The sequence below is a fragment of the Rhipicephalus microplus genome, chromosome X (genome assembly GCF_043290135.1).
Source record: "Rhipicephalus microplus isolate Deutch F79 chromosome X, USDA_Rmic, whole genome shotgun sequence".
Classification (NCBI taxonomy): Eukaryota; Metazoa; Arthropoda; class Arachnida; order Ixodida; family Ixodidae; genus Rhipicephalus; species Rhipicephalus microplus.
In genome coordinates, this window is record NC_134710.1 from 446,521,776 (window position 1) to 446,541,105 (window position 19,330).

Consider the following 19,330-nt stretch of genomic DNA (forward strand, 5'->3'; position numbering starts at 1 on the left):
TATCATGCAATATTGCTGCAAATATAAATGTTGTGCCGTGAAACCTGTATACAGGATACGTGTATTTCTTAAGCATGATAGTTATTTTCCTTGCATTTCCAACCAGAAAAATTTATTCATGCTTTATTTCCAAGCAGATTCATAGCTGTGTGGTAGAGCACTTGCTTTCCATGCAATTGTCCTGCATGATTTTGATCATCACTCAAACCCGAAAATTTATAGTATTCGTAGATCATGGACAAGACGATTTTTCACTGAGAGCCACCGATGCCTACGCCGGAATTTCTGCGGAACGAGCAAGTTAATATTCTCCTCCTCGACTAGCTTCAACACTAGCTAAGGAGGGAAGATGTTAGAGGTTCGGAATGGGTCCCCTCGATGACTCGAGTGCACGGTGGCAGCGCGAAGGAAGAGCCGTAGTCCGGTGAAGAGACGCTTTATTGCAGCCTCGGGCGACTGCCCGAGTCCAAGCCCGAACATCCGCTCTCCCCTACTGAAACGTTCCGTAAGATGCGGAGACCTCAAGTACGGAATTATTGGAATATGGAAGACGTATGATGCGGACTCCGCATAAGACGTATGATGCGGACTCCGCATCTTATGGAAAGACGTATCATTTGGAATTATCTGAAATGTGTGCATGTTACGTCTGAATCTAGTGCAAAGCAATATAATGTGTGAATTGAATAGACGTCCACATCTTGAGTACATGCAATACTGTGTACAAATCACAATATTTCTTAAATGTGCATGATGAGGGATTGAATCATCGGCATCTTTCTAATTGTCGTGATGCGAAAGCAAAATTACCTTTTAAATAAAATACATTAGAAAACTACTAAATTAACATGCTAGCGATCACAAATGGTGGTTACATTGCAACACAATAATGCAGTGTTCTACGCAAGACTTAAAGACCTTATAAAATTATTATTATCAACAGAGAAGCATTAACATACACATCAGCCCTGCTACAATCAATATATTTTTTATTTGTCTGTATGCTCCAGCTGTGAATAGTGATATTGCGGTGTTGATCGTACACAAATGAGGTGACTGCACCGTAATTTCACGAGCTCCACCTAAGCCACAGGATGGTGGCACAAAACACAATGTAACAGCAATTTTAGAACGAAATGTTTAAACATAAATAATAATCATAGCACTGTGAAAGTGTGGCGCTGTGTTTATCTCATGAATGCCTTGTGGAGATCGGCGAAATGCTGCTTGAGGCTCCGGCAGCACTGTAAATTTCGAAGGTCACTGCCATAGAACTTATGTGTCCTTCATAGGCACCTGGAAATGAAAATCATTGGCACAAATAATGTCAGAGACACATGTTAGCACAATAGTTCACATGCACAAGAAATATAACACACAGAATGAAACTGAAAATGTAAGGCACACAATCTTTCATGTAATGCATATGTGAATAATAGAAGGAATGAGTGTATAAATTAGTTTTGCCACATCAAAAAAACAGCATGCTTATCACAGTGAAAATAACTAGGTTGTCACAATTTTCAATGGTAGAGATAATCGATAAATATGTCCTTATGAAATTATGCTTTAAATGCTTCCTGCACAATAAAACTTTAGGAACTGCAAGTGAAAGCTCTGAATGTACATTTAATAGTGTGTGCATGTACATCTGCTGCCTTTATACTATACATCTTGTGCACGAAATTGGCATCTTGAACAATTTTGAGAGTTAAGCCTATGCAACTTATGAAGGTTAAAATCACCATGAAAGCAAGCAGGACCAGGCAGGTGCCATTAAAAATCTGTGCAAGCCAGATAACTATAACCGAACTACACACATATAGGGGAGCAAGAGTAACAGAAATTCGGCTGCTGACCCGCATGTCGCGGTATCAAACCCCGGCTCCATTTCCAATGGAGGCAGAAATGCTGTAGGCACGTGTGCTCAGATTTAGGTGTACGTTAAAGAACCCCAAGTGGTCGAAGTTTTCAGTGCCCTCCACTACGGCGTGTCTCATAATCATATAGTGGTTTTCGGACGTGAAACCTCACATATAAATCAAGAATAACAGAAATAAACTGCCAACAGAAAAGTTGGGTGCATGTGCTATCTGTAAGTGCTAACACCTTACTACATACAGCATGCTCATTCCACTTTAAATACCGATATTGAAAAGAACTGCTCTATTAGGAATGTAAAAGGTAAGGTAGAACTGTACGACTCTACAAAAAGTGACCCTAGTATGACATCACGTTTTCTTATAACAAAATTTACTAAGACTCTCAATTATCATTATGCTGGGAAAAAATCTTCAAAAGAACAATCAAGTTTGAAGTCATAATTTTTAACATGGCTACTATGACTATAACAAAGAAATTTACCTCAACATGGCTAATGTTAGTTATTAAGGCCTATGTTGACTAGACAATGAACTATACCACAAAAAGCACAGCGTTCAGGCAAAGTACCACACAAAAAAAACAGTCCTCTTTGTTATTACCTACAATGCCTTTAAGATGGTATTTTTACCTCTACTTTCCACTTTTTATCTAAGTAACTGGTGTGAAACAAGTTAGCTGAAAATGCACTGTGCCTCCAAAACCTGTTGGTTGAATCTGAATTTTTAAAAAAATGGTGAAGCTTCCACTAAATTAGGCTCCACAAGCCTTGGAACAGCGAGACTACATGACTCTTAGGACTACTTTGGTTACTTGTGTTTTGTTTCTGGGCCTAAGCATAAAGTCAAGGGCTTAACTGAATTGCTGCTAACAAACAAATGCTTTCGAAATTGCCTGAGCGTGAAAGGATGCTCAGCCATTTGTTGTTTTTCGAAATGGGCTATTCTACACCAAACATACAAACCATACTGCCTGGCGACCATCACAGATGTATAGTTTAAAAATTGATGGTAGTTTACTCTTCTGAAAATAGTTATTTGAAGAAATGTTTTGAAGAGAAAAAAGTTGTGGTCACGTGGGTACCTTCAGAATTTCGTAGAATGTCGTGCGGGTGTTATTTGTCAAAAAAATTTCAAAGTACCGCTTTTTCTTGCCATATCAAATTTGATCTACATATTAAGCAAAAGTGCTTCCTAAAGTATTTGAAGCCGAGTAACATTAGTGCAATTTTTCCGCTACATAGGCTTTGAAGAACTCAGCCAAACTGTTTATCGTTTGCATTTCTTGTATGGCAATACTGCAATTTGTATGAATATTTGAGCCACAAATACTCACTGCACAACGGTTATATTTCACGAAAAAAAATAATGTTAGGTCCAGATTACAAATATCACTATATAATCGTTTTTGTCCACATTGAGATGCAATTTGAGCTGTGTGTTTGTCTAAATAAAGATTACTTTTATATGTAAGTTGAAAGCAAATAAACAGTTCTTGTTACATGGCAGGTGTTATCATTACAATTTTTGTTTAAATGAGGAAAATGATTTTTGAAGTCTCCTATAGAGGGCCATGGGGAACTTCGGAACGGAAGCTGTCGTATATCAAATGCAGAAAACAGCCATCATAAGAAAACTTCAAAAATTCATTTCTACTTTAAGACAAAGTGTAATCATATAACTTGCCGTATAAAGAGAACTGCTTCCTTGCTTCTGATGTGGTGAAAAAATTGCACTAATATTACTGAGCTTCATGCACTACACAGAATCACCTTTACTTATTACCTAGACCGAATTTGGTGTAAAAGAAGCAGTATTTTGGAAATACTTTTTACTTTTTACAAACAACACCCAGACGACATCCTGGGAAGTCCAGAAGGCACCAACGTGGCCTAATATTTTGTTCTCTGCGATATACTTTAGCATTTTGCTGTTTTCAGAAAAATACAGTAAACGAGCACAATATTTTTTTTTGAAAAGACATTTAGGACGGTTGGCAAAATGGCTGGGATGTTTGATGCGTAATTGCCTCACTGCCAGCATTTATTCTTCCGAAGCTCAAGCTATCAACCCTCTGTTACTGCCTCCCTCACATACAATGCCTGCATAGGAAAGAAAAAGAAAGGCAGGTCCGACAAAGTTCACAAGGCAAGATATTTTCATGTTGGATAAATTCATTACCATAAACAGCAGCAAAATAAATAACATTTATTTTGAGTAGTCCAAGACACAAGCTATATACCAGCATACTAAGAGCCAAGCACAAACTTTTCATTTGAACATGTGTGGTGATAGACAGGAAGCACTTATTGCAAGACTGATCAGTCTGCAATTAAGTGAATGAAGTACAATGCACTGTTCAATCCAACACCACATAGGCATCTTTGCTATAGCAAAGCCATGAGTCATTGATTCATGCACTAGATGGTACAATGCAAATGTAACAAAAAAGGTGAAAAAAGAAAACAAGAGAAAAAAACAAGAAATGGGGGATGCAAAGTAGGAGCAGTGTAGCACTACTTTTACTTTGCATTCCCCTTTTCTTTCTTTTTTTCTTCTTTTCTATCATTTATCTTTTTTTTTGCTTCCCTTACCTCCAACCTCCGACAGGAGAACACTTTGTATCAGCGCAGCCTAACTTGAAAAGAAGCAAGGGCTGCACTCTTCTGCGTCATACGTTTTTTTTCAAACATTTCCAACAGGCACACACGCCTACACCAAAAGATGACGTCATTACTGACCCCATTTAAACTAACATGCCAAGGATGACAAGGTGACTTCTAAAAAATAGGTCCTTCTATCGCAACATCGGCCAGCCTGTCTGAAGCACTTTTACTGTTCACCCTGATTACCCCACTAGATATTTCCATCTGTCGACTCAAATCTTCATTTTGGATAACACTATGACGAGCTTAAATTGATTAATACCCACGAAAGTTTAGTGATGTATCATGTATCAGATTAAGCAACTCTGTTAAAAAATTATTGATAGCTTGCTTCCAGGCTTTTTATACTGTCCGTAATGTCTTCTATGCACATGAACCAGATTGACAACGTAATGCACAACATGCTTAAGAATACTGCGAGGAACAAGATAACGACAAAACGACCAGCCACCCAAATTTTTCGCTCTACATGTTTATAAAATGTTCATGTACCCCAAATGAGGTGCTTATGATACAAGCCGAAAAAACCTACAAGTAGGGCCTTGGAGTTTCCTGGAAGTAGACGTGTTGCATTTTTTCTGTAGAGGGCTTTACACCCATAAGTGAGGAACAAAACTCCTGTATAATGAAGAATGTTGGCAGCTATCAGTTATAGAAAAACCTAATGCAGCTAATCTTCCCCGACACATCTGCACATTTAGAGAGGGGACGTAGCTTCTGTGATTGTGGCAGTAACTCCAACAGGACCAGTGCAAAAATTGGCACTACTTGGCTAGACAAATGTCCAAACATGCCTATCCGACTCCCTCTAGCCATCCTGGCTGAATCTGACACATGATTTTTCAACTACTGGCTGGACAAAAACAAAAACACTGAAGCACTCACAATACACAGCGTGAAGTTCCTCTGGAGTGGTCAACTTCGTCTTCTGCGATGAAAGAGCAGCACAGTGTACTGATAAGGTACTCCTTGCAATGGTTTTCAATGCCACACAGTGACCTTGCTGTTCCTGTCGAAGAGAGCTTCGGGAGCTTGGAGGGTGCTTGCTCTTTTCTGGGGGCTGCTGCCGCTCCTCGTTTTCTGCTCAAGGTCAACCTGCACAAAGTTGTAGACGAGTCTTTAGGAGTTGTATATAATGATATACAAATTTTCGCTGAACACACATTTCCTCGTGGCACCCCTACTGAAAAGTTCCGTATGAAATCTTACGGAAAATATATGGACTCCGTAACATTTCCTTATGCTACATACGGAAAACTAATGGAGTTTTATGGAAATATACGGAAGTTGTATGGCATTTACGGAAAGCTTCTTATGGAGTATATGGAAGGATGAGGAAATTGTATGGCGTATACGGAAAGCTTTTTATGGAGTATACAGAAAGATAAGGAAAATGTATGGCATATATGGAATGCTTTTTATGGAGTATATGGAAGGATAAGGAAGTTTTATGGCGTGAATGGAGTGAGTTTTATGGAAAATATGGAAAGATAAGGAGACTTATGGGGCATACAAAGAGTTCATTATGGAAGATATGGGAGGATAAGGAAAGTGTATTGAGTGTACAGAAGCTTTCATAAGGAAAAAACAGAATGTAAGGTCTTACGGAAATATACAAATTTTGTAAGGTGCTTACGAAAATGTGCAATAGTGTATGAAAGGAATGTGGATTGTTGAAAAAATGTGGAACCTGTGCAGTTGTTGTCACATTTTCAGCAGAAAATCCGAGCTCTATAAAGTTATAAATGAATGCACAGTGACATATATAGTACAAAAGAATAACGCAGGCTAGTCTGTGTTGTCAGTCACCACTGTTCACCCTTTTCCTGAATGAATACAACTTCTGCAGATGACCAGGTGCTAAAGTCTGTCACACGGAAAATGTGTCATTCACAAGGAATGACAATAACTGTCATTTTACTTGCATGCTGTCACACGAAAACAAATTAATCAAGCAAAGCATAACTTCAAGGGCTCGTTTTTTGGTAGCAACAATAATAATGAGAACTAAATTCAATGTGAATGAACTTGTCAATATTAATGAAACTGTTCTCATTAACATTGGCAAAGAGAAATGTCATTTTACAATATCGAACATGAGCTTAGTTCTCCTGAGCACCGACAAAAAAAATGAAAATCTATGAAAACTAATTGCATGTAGCCTAAAAATAATTTTTTATTGATAGTATATGTGCTCCTACAATATAGATACAGCTATACACAACTTGCCACAGCTTCACGACAGAAACGAGGTAGGGGCAGAGGGAGTGGTCAGAAAAATAATTAAGTATGAGAGCACAACTGATATGTACAAACACATAATGGTGCTTATCAGATGCACGGATAGTCGTGTATAGAGCTGGGTCGTTTTGAGATCTTCAGAAGCATTGTTTCAGACCACCATGCAGATTACGCTTCAATTGTAGTGCTACATAAGACACAACTTATGGGCCAGCTTTAATGAATAAGAAGATAATAGGTTAAACAAATGCTTTAAAATATATCATATCATGGCTGCATGGACGCATACAAGCTATGTAAAGCGCAATAAAGTGAGGACGCATGAGCTTCTCTTGATGCTTCAGTTCTACATAGATGCTTCAACTGTGCTGCAAAGAAATTTAACCAATGTCTGTGTGTGCAACATTGTCCATTTTAAACTATCTATATGTATATATAAAATTCCTACTGCGAGTTAAGCTCCGTAGCACTCCATAACTCTTCCTTTCATTAAGGGCAATTTTTCAAACAATCAACATTATTTATTTTCTGTCTGATGACTTTGTGCTCGCAATTCTTGGTTTGGCTTGATCACAATTGTGCAGCCCTTATTTTAGAGGAATCAAAAAACATCAACCAAAATATATTTTGGAACTGCTTCTCGGTGATATTGCCTTCCCTCAACTGCCACAGCTTGAGAGGAGTCATATAGCAAGTCTCGCGCATACCTAGGGCCTACCCTTGAAGAAACTGGTCCGGCTGTGAAATGCTCAGTTTTTTCTCAAATAAATTTTTTCGTTTGAGTTTTCTCACTTCTCGAGTCCTTTCACAATCAAGCAGACCCATTATTCCCCTTAGTCCTTAATTTTTTTATATTATGAAATAAATAAAAAAATTAATATTGAAAATAAAAATACTAATAACTGTTGCGCAAAAAACACAGTCCCACATACGTACTTGAACGCAATATTGCTTTTATTTTGTTTTATAACCTAAGGCATTAGAAAAGATAGCAGTACAATAAAAACGTTGAAAAAAAAAACAAAAAAAAAATTAAACTTGGCGGGACTCGAACCTGCGCCACTTGGTTGTGCTCGTGCACGTGAACCGAGTGCGTTAACTTGCTAAGCTATTCGCGCTGAAGGGACGCGAGGGTTTAAATTATGTATATAAATTTGCTCTTCACACGCTATGTGTTGGCATATTTATGTACGATATGCGATCGTATCTATTGTTGTGTGCATATGTTTTGGGATTGTATATACGTCACATGCTTTTCGCATGTCTTTCAACTATAGATTGCTGCCCCGCCGCGGAGGAAAACAAGTATTTTTACACCCACACACAAGCTTGAGCAGTTGAAGGTTGTTTCCCGGGGCTCTCTTGCGATTGAGTCGGCCACCACAGGGAATTAGAGTGATACGCCACTAATCCCTGCATCTAGCTGTATTCCACTTAGTAGCTCTATCGCTTGATGACAAATCGAGCGCGGGGCGCGACGTTATTGCGCACGACCATGCCTCGCGTAGTGGCGACATCAGCTGATTGCGCTGGCCCGCTCGCTTCGATTTGCTTCAGAGCAAAGAAATGTCATACCTTGAAAGATTGCGTACTGCACTATGTCAAAATGTTACTGCTTTGTAGCCATCCTATTATTCATTGAGAATTGATAACTCTGATATCACTACTGTAGAGCTTTGCGTCAGCGACACGCACCGAACGTGAAACCGCACTACGTCTGTCGTAGAAGCAGTAGGAGGCTGTCGTCTGCTAAAACAAAAACAAAACAAAAACCTGCGAAAATATTCATAAGTTGTAACTTGTTTTTTGAATAACCGTTTATCACTTTTTAAGTCATTTTGCGAGATAACATACATTTTTTTTCACTTTATAGCAGCGACACATTTTTTTTTTCCTCACACAGATATCCAAGCCAAATCCATTCACAGCTAAAGCCACATGTTGTTTGTCTTTGTCTCCGTGGGTAGCTCTCTCCTGTGTTCGCGCTGCTACACACGAGAGCACGAAATGTTAAATTTACGCAAGGAAGCGCCGTTCCTCGTTCGTGTGATGTGCTAAGATTGCGCCCTATTCCCGCGGTTGTTCGAGTGTGGATCAAGTGCGAGTCGTCCAAGGAATCGGCGGGTTGGGCGGGCGCTCGAAGGACTCCGAGGTGACGGCTGACGCCTGTGGTTGCTTCCCTCAGGACAGTGTGAAAGAAACTAAAGGTAAGGGGGACACTTTTTTATGTAGACCAAATATGCCACTCATTGCATGTGTGTGTTGCTGCACTCGAACGAGGCGTCGTGAAACGGCAACCTTACGCGCCTTTGCGAGTGCGGTTGCCGATTCGCTTTGACAACGCTAACGCTAGCAGAGCCATGGCGCATTGGCGCGGCCTTACTGGAGCTCATTCGAGACAACTGCGGCAACATGCATGTGTATGGTGATCGATTTTTTCATATGTGCAGTGTAGTGAGGAAGACGCACACGGCGCTTGCTACGTTGTTGATTAAACGAAGCCTGCAGTGCCATTTGATGGAAAGCAGCATTTTGTTTACGTTCGCGGGCGACACAATTCGTAACTTGGCACGATTCACCTAGCCAACCGCCTAAGTGGGTTGATTAGCATACGTTCACGGTAGAGCGTTATTATGCCCCTAAACAGTGGCGTGTGCTTGTTAAAAGATGTGTGTGCCTAGTGTAGAGAGAGAGGTGTTCGTGCAATCTGCATATGTACCTGCAAGACGCTTTAGCTTGTAACTAATAATGTACCGGCCAGCACTTACATTGTACGCCTGACTTTGAAGAAAACTTGCACAATGTGAGATTTTGTAATCTGCCAGAGTTGCTTTTTATAAAATAATACACTGCCAGCATGTTCAAAATATGTTTCGCTGCTGTGTGGCAGGGGTGCGGTTATCACGCTGTTGTGTAGTTGCTGATGCAAGCACTTATTGTTTTGATGCGTTAATATTTCTCATCTAACTCATCAGGTGTTTGGCTGTTTCAGCACAAACAAGGCAAAGAGAGAAGGAAGACGGGTAATGACAGGACGAGTGCCGACTTTTGTTTGCAGGAGAATACCCATGTTGGTGTATTTATTGTGACAGCCTTTCTGTGTTGCTTTTTTGCCCAATTTATGCAACAACACAGTTGTCAGCAATATGAGAGAGAACACTGAAATTAGCTTTTAAAGATCATGGTGACTAAATGCCTAGTAATTCACAGCACAAAGTAACAACAAAAGACATCAGTATGATTAATGTGGACGAGTACAGTCGTGCATCTAGAAAATATATTGTGCAAAATGTTGCCTAAGTAAGAAACCTCTCTATGTTTGCAAATAGTGTGACGTCACTTCGAGCGCCGTGCCAGCCATTCCCTCCCTCTGGGCAAGGGCTGGTTGGCAAGGAAGTTGTTTGTGACGTTCCTGATAGACCACTGAGATGTATGCGATTCTAAACCTGTAGCCTAATATATACGTAATCTTTTGCGCAGTTACATCGCTGCATCTGACACCTACAACTTATTTGCATATTTACATTGCTCCCTTAGGACCTAACACACAAACTTGTTGTTTGCATTGTCACTTCATGAATATCGAGCGGTAAAGGTACTGAGTATATGTGAAACAAGAATCTCTGCTTATTACATGAAGACATATGAGGCCTTCGATAAAACGAGTTATACCTTTATTGGGCTTGCGTACTCGTCGGGGCGATTCATACATGCAGCTTCAGCAAATGGTATCTTCTAGCCCGGTGACCATGCAATTTTTTTCTGCACATAGCGCAAACATCGAGATGTACCCACTCCAGATGGTCGCGTCAAGTGCATATTTACCTTGACTAAAATGTCGAATCAAGTTTTTTCATCGACCGGTCCTTGCCATGAGTGCTAACGTCTTCGCAAACAAGACACATTGTTATTGACACTGCACACACCACACACAATATTCTCAGTTGAACCAATATTCTCAATACCTTTCAATGCACACTACATGCCGCAATCAACAGTGCACATTTTTGAAGACTATGCCACTGTTCCTCGCACAGGCCACCACGTGTGTTCACTTCTTCAAGATAAACAGACAGCGTGGCAAATATTTTACCACACAGCTAGATGTTTGCTGACACATACTACAGCTAATGTCGACATTGTAACGTGAAGTGTAAGCTTTGAAAAATTAAAACTTGCCCCAAACACCGCACGACTGTACCGGGCTTAGCCACCAGCGGGAGTGTTTTTCCACCCACACCTTTTACATGTGCCAGTGACATCATGCTGTGACGTACCTCGGTAGGGGCCTATCGCTGCATACTTTATGTGAATGAGGGTCCTGTTAGTGAAAGCAGGCATTGTTGATTTCGTAACTTGTTCATTCCCAACTGGACCTTCATTTGCACGAGTTGTCTGACTGATATTCAGGCGAACTTTTGTGCAATAAATTATACAGTTGGCAGTCTGTGCTTGCTCCATACTGTTGTTACTGGTGTTTCTTGTTGTTACTTTGCACTGCTCATTACTGCTCACCTACAGAAACTAGCCTATCTTGCTGCTGTTTTGGACAAGATGCAGCTGGCAAGTGCGATAGTGTTCATAACTCTAAATTATCAAGCAAGAATTATCGTTTCATATTCAGTTAGTTGCATTCATATCAGTACATTATAAGAAATCATTGATTAAACATTAATCCGTGTTCCTTCACATAATGCTCACAACTTTTATATCAAATTGAATGGTGTTTATAAAAAACAAGGGTTTTAGCTAAACTTCATGCTCTTTTCTTGAACAGCTGACAAAACGCTATTGGATGTTTACTTGCCATGAATTGGACTGTGTTTGAAATACATTGCAATTCTTCACCGGACTGCCAGTACACTTCATTGGGGGAACATTTATTAACCATAGATTGAATAATTAAGAACGGAAAGAAAGAAGCAGCAGGCCGGGATACTTGATATTGGCATCCGTTTTGCTACCCAGCACATTATCATGCAAACTTCTTATAGAGTGGTTATGCGTCTTGCATGTGTGTCTGTAAACCAAGAACTTTGGGTAGAACTATATTTTTCTTACAAATGGTTGCAGGACTGTGGAGGCTGTAGGGCTGCTTAGGAATGGTGGAATCCCTGGACATGTGTTCAACCTTGCTGCATCAGCTCCTTGGTGTTTTCACGGCATCTTTACAGATGTGTTGGGTGAGTAAAGCAAGCAGGTTTCAACACAAGAAAAAGTATAATATGGCAGCACCTCTTGTGGGTGCCTTACATCCCAAGTATATCAAATATTTATCTTGCACCTTGTGGCCTGTAATTTTTAAAGAGACACTTCTTTTTGCTTTATATTTGAGTCTTGATGCTTCGACAGCAATGTATTTGTGTTTGACAGCAAGTGTTCTTGAACAAATAACTTATCTCAATAATGACAAAACACCCTTCATACTTGGTCCTTAGCATAAGCTAGCACATACCTGTAGCAGATTCAATTATTCATTTTTTGCTGGGATGATAATGGGCAAGTAGCAAAGGCAAGTTCAGATTGGAGTGGTCGGTGACGTCTGTTTAGGCTCTGCCATATTGCTTTGCAACCAGAGTTACTTGTGGCCACATATACAATGAAGCCACATGACGTGCATTCTAAATGAGATTACCATATCACATTTCGCTGCATCTCAATGTGTGCCAAACAAATGCAGATATCATTAGCTTGCCACTATAAAGGGATACTAAACCAACACAAGGTTGAAATTTAGTCGTGGTGTTGCAGCTGTGTATGACTCTACAATTGATGCATAGCCGTGATAATTTGTCTATATGTTGTCGCAATAGTAATGTTACACACATTGTACGATACAAAAGAGGTCCTCGCTTATTTCGCTTTTTTTCGCAATGCTTCTTTCTTGTCTCTTCTTGCCATGTGCTCCTCCTCACTGTACAAGGAGCAAGAGTAGTGGGCACACAAACACGTATTTAAAAAAAATGTTGTAAGGTGAGCACTGAGAAGCTGAACACTTCCGAAAGGCTCAAAGAGGTAAAGGTATTGTTTCTAGCTACTTTTTGGGCACCCACAGCTAGTTGTGCTGCTGCAGTTACAAAATGAGTTAAATGTTAAAAATTAATTGGAGGTGGTTTGGCACCCATAATTGCAGTTACACACAGAACTAGGTTTCAATGCGTAAGCAAAATCTGTTCACTCTAAATCAATCCTAACGATATCTGAAATTCAGGAAATATTCACAGAAAAGCTCAGGAAAAGGCTAAGTGGTTGCCCCTTGAACGTGAAGGAGATGCCCTTCTTCTGAAAGGTCAATAGACAGTCTAGTAGTCTCGATATTACATGCACTATAAAATATTCTGGTGTGGTGCTTTTCATGCATGTTATTATGAGAGGGGTTTTTAATAGAACTGTTGTAACTTTGCCCTGCATTGCTGAAATTGTTCACATAGTTATAATACATGAATCACTTTATGCCTTTTGGTTTTATGCAAATGGTTTGCTTACCCAGTCGTTTTAACTTGATTTTGATAAAAACATAAATGCTCTAAACTTTTTTTTATTATACAGCAGGTTTATTTTTAAAATACGCGACCATTGATGTGAACACAGTTGGTGGCGTGCTTGATTAATCCTTCGCTGTCACCACTCTAACTACACCTGCTACAGTGCATAGTGTGACAAAAGTAATGGTACTTAACATTACTGGCAGCATACACTTTTATGTCTCAAAATGTGTTAAAAAGCCTGGTAAAAATGTGTGTACGTTTTTTTTTTCGCTCCAACTAAATATTCAGGTCTACTCAAAATAGCTTCCACTCTTTTAAGGTCCTCAAACTATTAGGTGTTCAAAAGAAGTATCAATGCCATATGCTTTCTTTGTCAGCCTACTCATCACTCTAATAATGAGAATTACCCGAGAACATTACCCAGTAAAATATAGGGATGTTATAAAAAGTAATGTCAATTCAGTTGTCAAGAAACGTTGCCAAGTTACGTTTTTGTTCACTTTTCTTTTCATAATTTTGTTAAATGTACTTTTGATAACATCTCCTAGAGTTTGTTTGGCATCATTTTCTACTAGTTCTCATTATAATGTGTTCAACAAAGACAACAAACCCTTAAATTTATAGTTCTTTCCTTTACTCATGAATCTGAAACAGTGAATCTCAGTAATCGCAGCGGTGTGTGACTTGTTTTTTTTTTTTTTTTGATCAGTTGTGCATGTGTTCAAGTACATGCATTTAGGTGGGAGGGTGAACCATTGCCACCTCCTGTGACTAGCAGATTTTCTGAGAACTGACAGATTCATAATGCTGCCAAAGAAGTATAGGGATATTGGAAGTAATCGTAACGTAATTGCAATCGTAATGTAATTGCCAGTAGGCAAAAAAAAGGTGTCCCACACTCGCCATAATGGTAACAAGCAGCGCTGACTTACTCTTCCATGTATAAATGCACATATATACCGTACAAAATGGAAGAGGGATAGCCGCCATGGTAGCTCAGTTGATAGAGCATCGGACATGTTATTCGAAGTTCGCAGGCTCGGTCCCTGTACAGGGCAGGTTATTTTTTTTCCTTCTACTTTTCTTTCTTCACAATTACAACACTTCTATTCTTCTTGAAGACTTTCTGGTGTAAAAAAGGTACCTTATAATCTGAAGAGGCAAACAGAATCTGCCAGTGCACGAGTTAGCTCTTGTAGTGGTTACAAGTAAGATATGTTTTGAAGAATAAATCATTCTGCCACTAGCCTAAAGAATGGCTACAGGACATGGCACTGGATGCACTTTGTTATTTTTGAATCAAGCTATCTTGTATTCTATTTTTATAAATTACATGGGATACACATGACGGTATCACACACTTTAATGCCACAAAGATTATGCAGCGAACAATGTTATAAATGCGAAATTGCATAAGGATAAGGTGAAAACTGCACCCTCAACGAGAATGTACAGGGAGCACAGGGTGCAGGCGTCATTCCTTCTGCCCGTGCTTTTCAAGTGCGAGCTGTTTTCACCTCGTTCTGACCAACTAACTAAATTGAGATGTGTTGTTATAGTGCAAGAAGATGCTCCACGGGAAACTAGGTTTGTCTCAAACTCTGTGTGTGTCTTTCAATCTATATGGTGCCCGGTTCAAGAGTTCATGCAGACCAGATCGTGTAAAACAGGACCGTGTAGAATGGACCGTGTAAATAAAATAAAATGGACCATGTAAATAAACAGGATCGTGTAAAATGTCGTTTTCGTGTGCAACTGTAGTTGTGGTTGTGCTGAATGACCTTTCTTTACATACACTACATAACAAACTTGCTCCTTTAGAGTCGAGTGCATCTTCGAATCGATTGTAAATGTTTGCATATGCGAGGCCTTAAGTTTCATAAGAAATTGCTCAGTGTGCCACGAGGAAATGTGTGTTCAGCGAAAATTTGCATATCATTATATACAACTCTTAAAGCCTCGTCTACAACTTTGTGCAGGTTGACCTTGAGCAGAAAACGAGGAGCAGCAGCAGCCCCCAGAAAAGAGCAAGCACCCTCCAAGCTCCCGAAGCTCTCTTCGACAGGAACAGCAAGGTCACTGTGTGGCATTGAAAGCCATTGCAAGGAGTGCCTTATCAGTACACTGTGCTGCTCTTTCATCGCAGAAGACGAAGTTGACCACTCCAGAGGAACTTCACGCTGTGTATTGTGAGTGCTTCAGTGGTTTTGTTTTTGTCCAGCCAGCAGTTAAGAAATCATGTGTCAGATTCAGCCGGGATGGCTAGAGGGAGTCGGGCAGGCATGTTTGGACATTTGTCTAGCCAAGTAGTGCCAATTTTCGCACTGGTCCTGTTGGAGTTACTGCCACAATCACAGAAGCTACGTCACCTCTCTAAATGTACAGATGTGTCGGGGAAGATTAGCTGCATTAGGTTTTTCTATAACTGATAGCTGCCAACATTCTTCATTATATAGGAGTTTTGTTCCTCACTTATGGGTGTAAAGTCCTCCACAGAAAAAATGCAACACGTCGACTTCCAAAAGGCTCCAAGGCCCTACTTGTAGGTTTTTTCAGCTTGTATCATAAGCACCTCGTTTGGGTGTACATGAACATTTTATAAACATGTACAGCGAAAAATTTGGGTGGCCGGTCGTTTTGTCGTTATCATGTTCCTCGCAGTATTCTTAAGCATGTTGTGCATTACGTTGTCAATCTGGTTTATGTGCATAGAAGACATTATGAAGTTTTAGGCTACAGTATAAAAAGCCTGGAAGCAAGCTATCAATAATTTTTTAACAGAGTTGCTTAATCTCATACATGATACATCACTAAACTTTCGTGGGTATTCATCAATGTAAGCTCGTCTTAGTGTTATCCAAAATGAAGATGTGAGTCGACAGATGGAAACATCTAGTAATCAGGGTGAACAGTGGAAGTGCCTCAGACAGGCTGGCCGATGTTGCGAAAGAAGGACCTAATTTTTAGAAGTCACCTTGTCATCCTTGGTGTGTTAGTTTAAATAAGGTCAGTAATGACATCATCTTTTGGTGTAGGCGTGTGTGCCTGTTGGAAATGTTTGTCTGAAAAAAAAAAACCTATAACGCAGAAGAGTGCAGCCCTTGCTTCTTTTCAAGTTAGGTTGCGCTGATACAAAGTGTTCTCCTGTCGGAGGTTGGGGGTAAGGGAAGCAAAAAAAGATAAATGATAGAAAAGAAGAAAAAAAAAGAAAGAAAAGGGGGATGAAGTAAAAGTAGTGCTACACTGCTCCTACTTTGCATCCCCCCTTTTCTTCTTTTTTTTCCCTTGTTTTCTTTTTCCACCCTTTTTGTTACATTTGCATTGTCCCATCTAATGCATGAATCAATGACACATGGCTTTGCTATAGCAAAGATGCCTATGTGGTGTTGGATTGAACAGTGCATTGTACTTCATTCAGTTAATTACAGACTGATCAGTCTTGCATTAAGTGCTTCCTGTCTATCACCACACATGTTCAAATGAAAAGTTTGTGCTTGGCTCTTAGTATGCTGGTATATAGCTTGTGTCTTGGACTACTCAAAATGAATGTTGTTTTGCTGCTGTTTATGGTAATGAATTTATCCAACATGAAAATATCTTGCCTTGCAAACTTTGTCGGACCTGCCTTTCTTTTTCTTTCCTATGCAGGCATTGTATGTGAGGGAGGCAGTAACAGAGAGGTGATAGCTTGAGCTTCGGAAGAATAAATGCTGGCAGTGAAGCAATTACACATCAAACATCCCAGCCATTTTGCCAACCGTACTAAATGTGTTTTGAAAAAAAAAATATTATGCTCGTTTACTGTATTGAAAACAGCAAAATGCTAAAATATATCGCAGAGAACAAAATATTAGGCCACGTTGGTGCCTTCTGGACTTCCCAGGATGTCGTCTGGGTGTTGTTTGTGAAAAGTAAAAAGTGTTTCAAAAATACTGCCTCTTTTACACCAAATTTGGTGTAGGTATTAAGTAAAGGTGATTGTGTGTAGTGCATGAAGCTCAGTAATATTAGTGCAATTTTTTTGCCAGATCAAAAGCAAGGAAGCAGTTCTCTTTATATGGCAAGTTATATGATTACACTTTGTCTTAAAGTAGAAATGAATTTTTGAAGTTTTCTTATGATGGCTGTTTTCTGCATTTGATATACGACAGCTTCCATTCCGAAGTTCTCCATGGCCCTCAATAGGAGACTTCAAAAATCATTTTCCTCATTTAAACAAAAATTGTAATGATAACACTTGCCATATAACAAGAACTGTTTATTTGCTTTCAACTTACACACAAAAGTAATTTTCAATTAGACAAACACACAGCTCGAATTGCATCTCAATGTGGTCAAAAACGATTATATAGTGATATTTGTAATCTGGACCTAACATTATTTTTTTTCGTGAAATATAACTTCTGTGCAGTGAGTATTTGTGGCTCAAATATTCATACAAAGTGCAGTATTGCCATACAAGAAATGCAAACGATAAACAGTTTGGCTGAATTCTTCAAAGCCTATGTAGCGGAAAAATTGCACTAATGTTACTCGGCTTCAAATACTTTAAGAAGCACCTTTACTTAATATGTAGATCAAATTTCATATGGCAAGAAAAAGCGGTACTTCGAAATTTTTCTCACAAATAACACCCGCACGACATTCTGCGAAATTCTGATGGTACCCACGTGACCACTACTTTTTCCTCTTCAAAACATTTCTGCAAATAGCTATTTTCAGAAGAGTAAATTACTATCATTTTTTTAAACTATACATCTGTGATGGTCGCCAGGCAGTATGGTTTGTATGTTTGGTGTAGAATAGCCCAGTGCAAAAAACAACAAATGTCTGAGCATCCTTTGACGCTCGGGCAATTTCGAAAGCATTTGTTTGTTAGCAGCAATTCAGTTAAGCCCTTGTCTTTATGCTTAGGCCCAGAAACAAAACACAAGTAACCAAAGTAGTCCTAAGAATCATGCAGTCTCGCTGTTCCAAGGCTTGTGGAGCCTAATTTAGTGCAAGCTTCACCATTTTTTAAAAATTCAGATTCAACCAACAGGTTTTGGAGGCACAGTGCATTTTCAGCTAACTTGTTTCACACCAGTTACTTTGATAAAAAGTGGGAAGTAGAGGTAAAACTACCATTTTAAAGGCATTGTAGATAATAACAAAAAGGACTGCTTTCTTTTTTTGTGTGGTGCTTTGCCTGAACGCTGTGCTTTTTGTGGTATATTTCATTGTCTAGTGAACAGAGGCCTTAAAAACTAACATTAGCCATGTTGAGGTCGATTTCTTGGTTATAGTCATAGTAGCCATATTAAAAATATATGACTTCAAACTTGATTGTTCTTTTGAAGATGTTTTCTTGCATAATGATATTTCAGAGTCTTAGTCAATTTTGTTATAAGAAAACGTGATGTCATAATAGGGTCACTTTTTGTAAAGTCGTTCAGTTCTACCTTACCTTTTACATTCGAAATAGAGCAGTTATTTTCAATATTGGTATTTAAAATGGAATGAGCATGCTTCATGTAGTAAGGTGTAAGCACTTACAGATAGCACATGCACCCAACTTTTCTGTTGGCAGTTTATTTCTGTTATTCTTGATTTATATGTGGGGTTTCACGTCCGAAAACCACGATATGATTATGGGAGAGGCCGTAGTGGAGGGCACTGGAAACTTCGACCACTTGGGGTTCTTTAACGTACACCCAAATCAGCACACGTGCCTACAGCATTTCTGCCTCCATCGGAAATGGAGCCGGGATTTGATACCGCGACCTGTGGGTCAGCAGCCGAATTTCTGGTACTCTTGCTCCCCTATATGTGTGCAGTTCGGTTATAGTTATCTGGCTTGCACAGATATTTAATGGCACCTGCCTTGTTCTGCTTGCTTTCATGGTGATTTTAACCTTCATAAGTTACATAGGTTTAACTCTCAAAATTGTTCAAGATGCCAATTTTGTGCACAAACTGTATAGTATAAAGGCAGCAGATATACATGCACACACTAATAAATGTACGTTGAGAGCTTTCACTTGCAGTTTCTAAAGTTTTACTGTGCAAAAAGCAT

General features: G+C 39.4%; 1 long non-coding RNA gene across 1 annotated transcript in view; it reads right to left on the minus strand.

Annotated features, from left to right (window-relative positions):
* Positions 1-494: 494 nt before the first annotated feature.
* Positions 495-19,330, minus strand: part of LOC142776622 (uncharacterized) — a 28,399-nt gene continuing 9,563 nt past the window's right edge. Inside the window, exons 2-3 of the long non-coding RNA XR_012887685.1 lie at positions 5,432-5,726; positions 495-1,296 (exon numbers count right to left, since the gene is read on the minus strand). This is a non-coding gene — a long non-coding RNA (uncharacterized LOC142776622). The remainder of the gene's footprint in view (positions 1,297-5,431; positions 5,727-19,330) is intronic.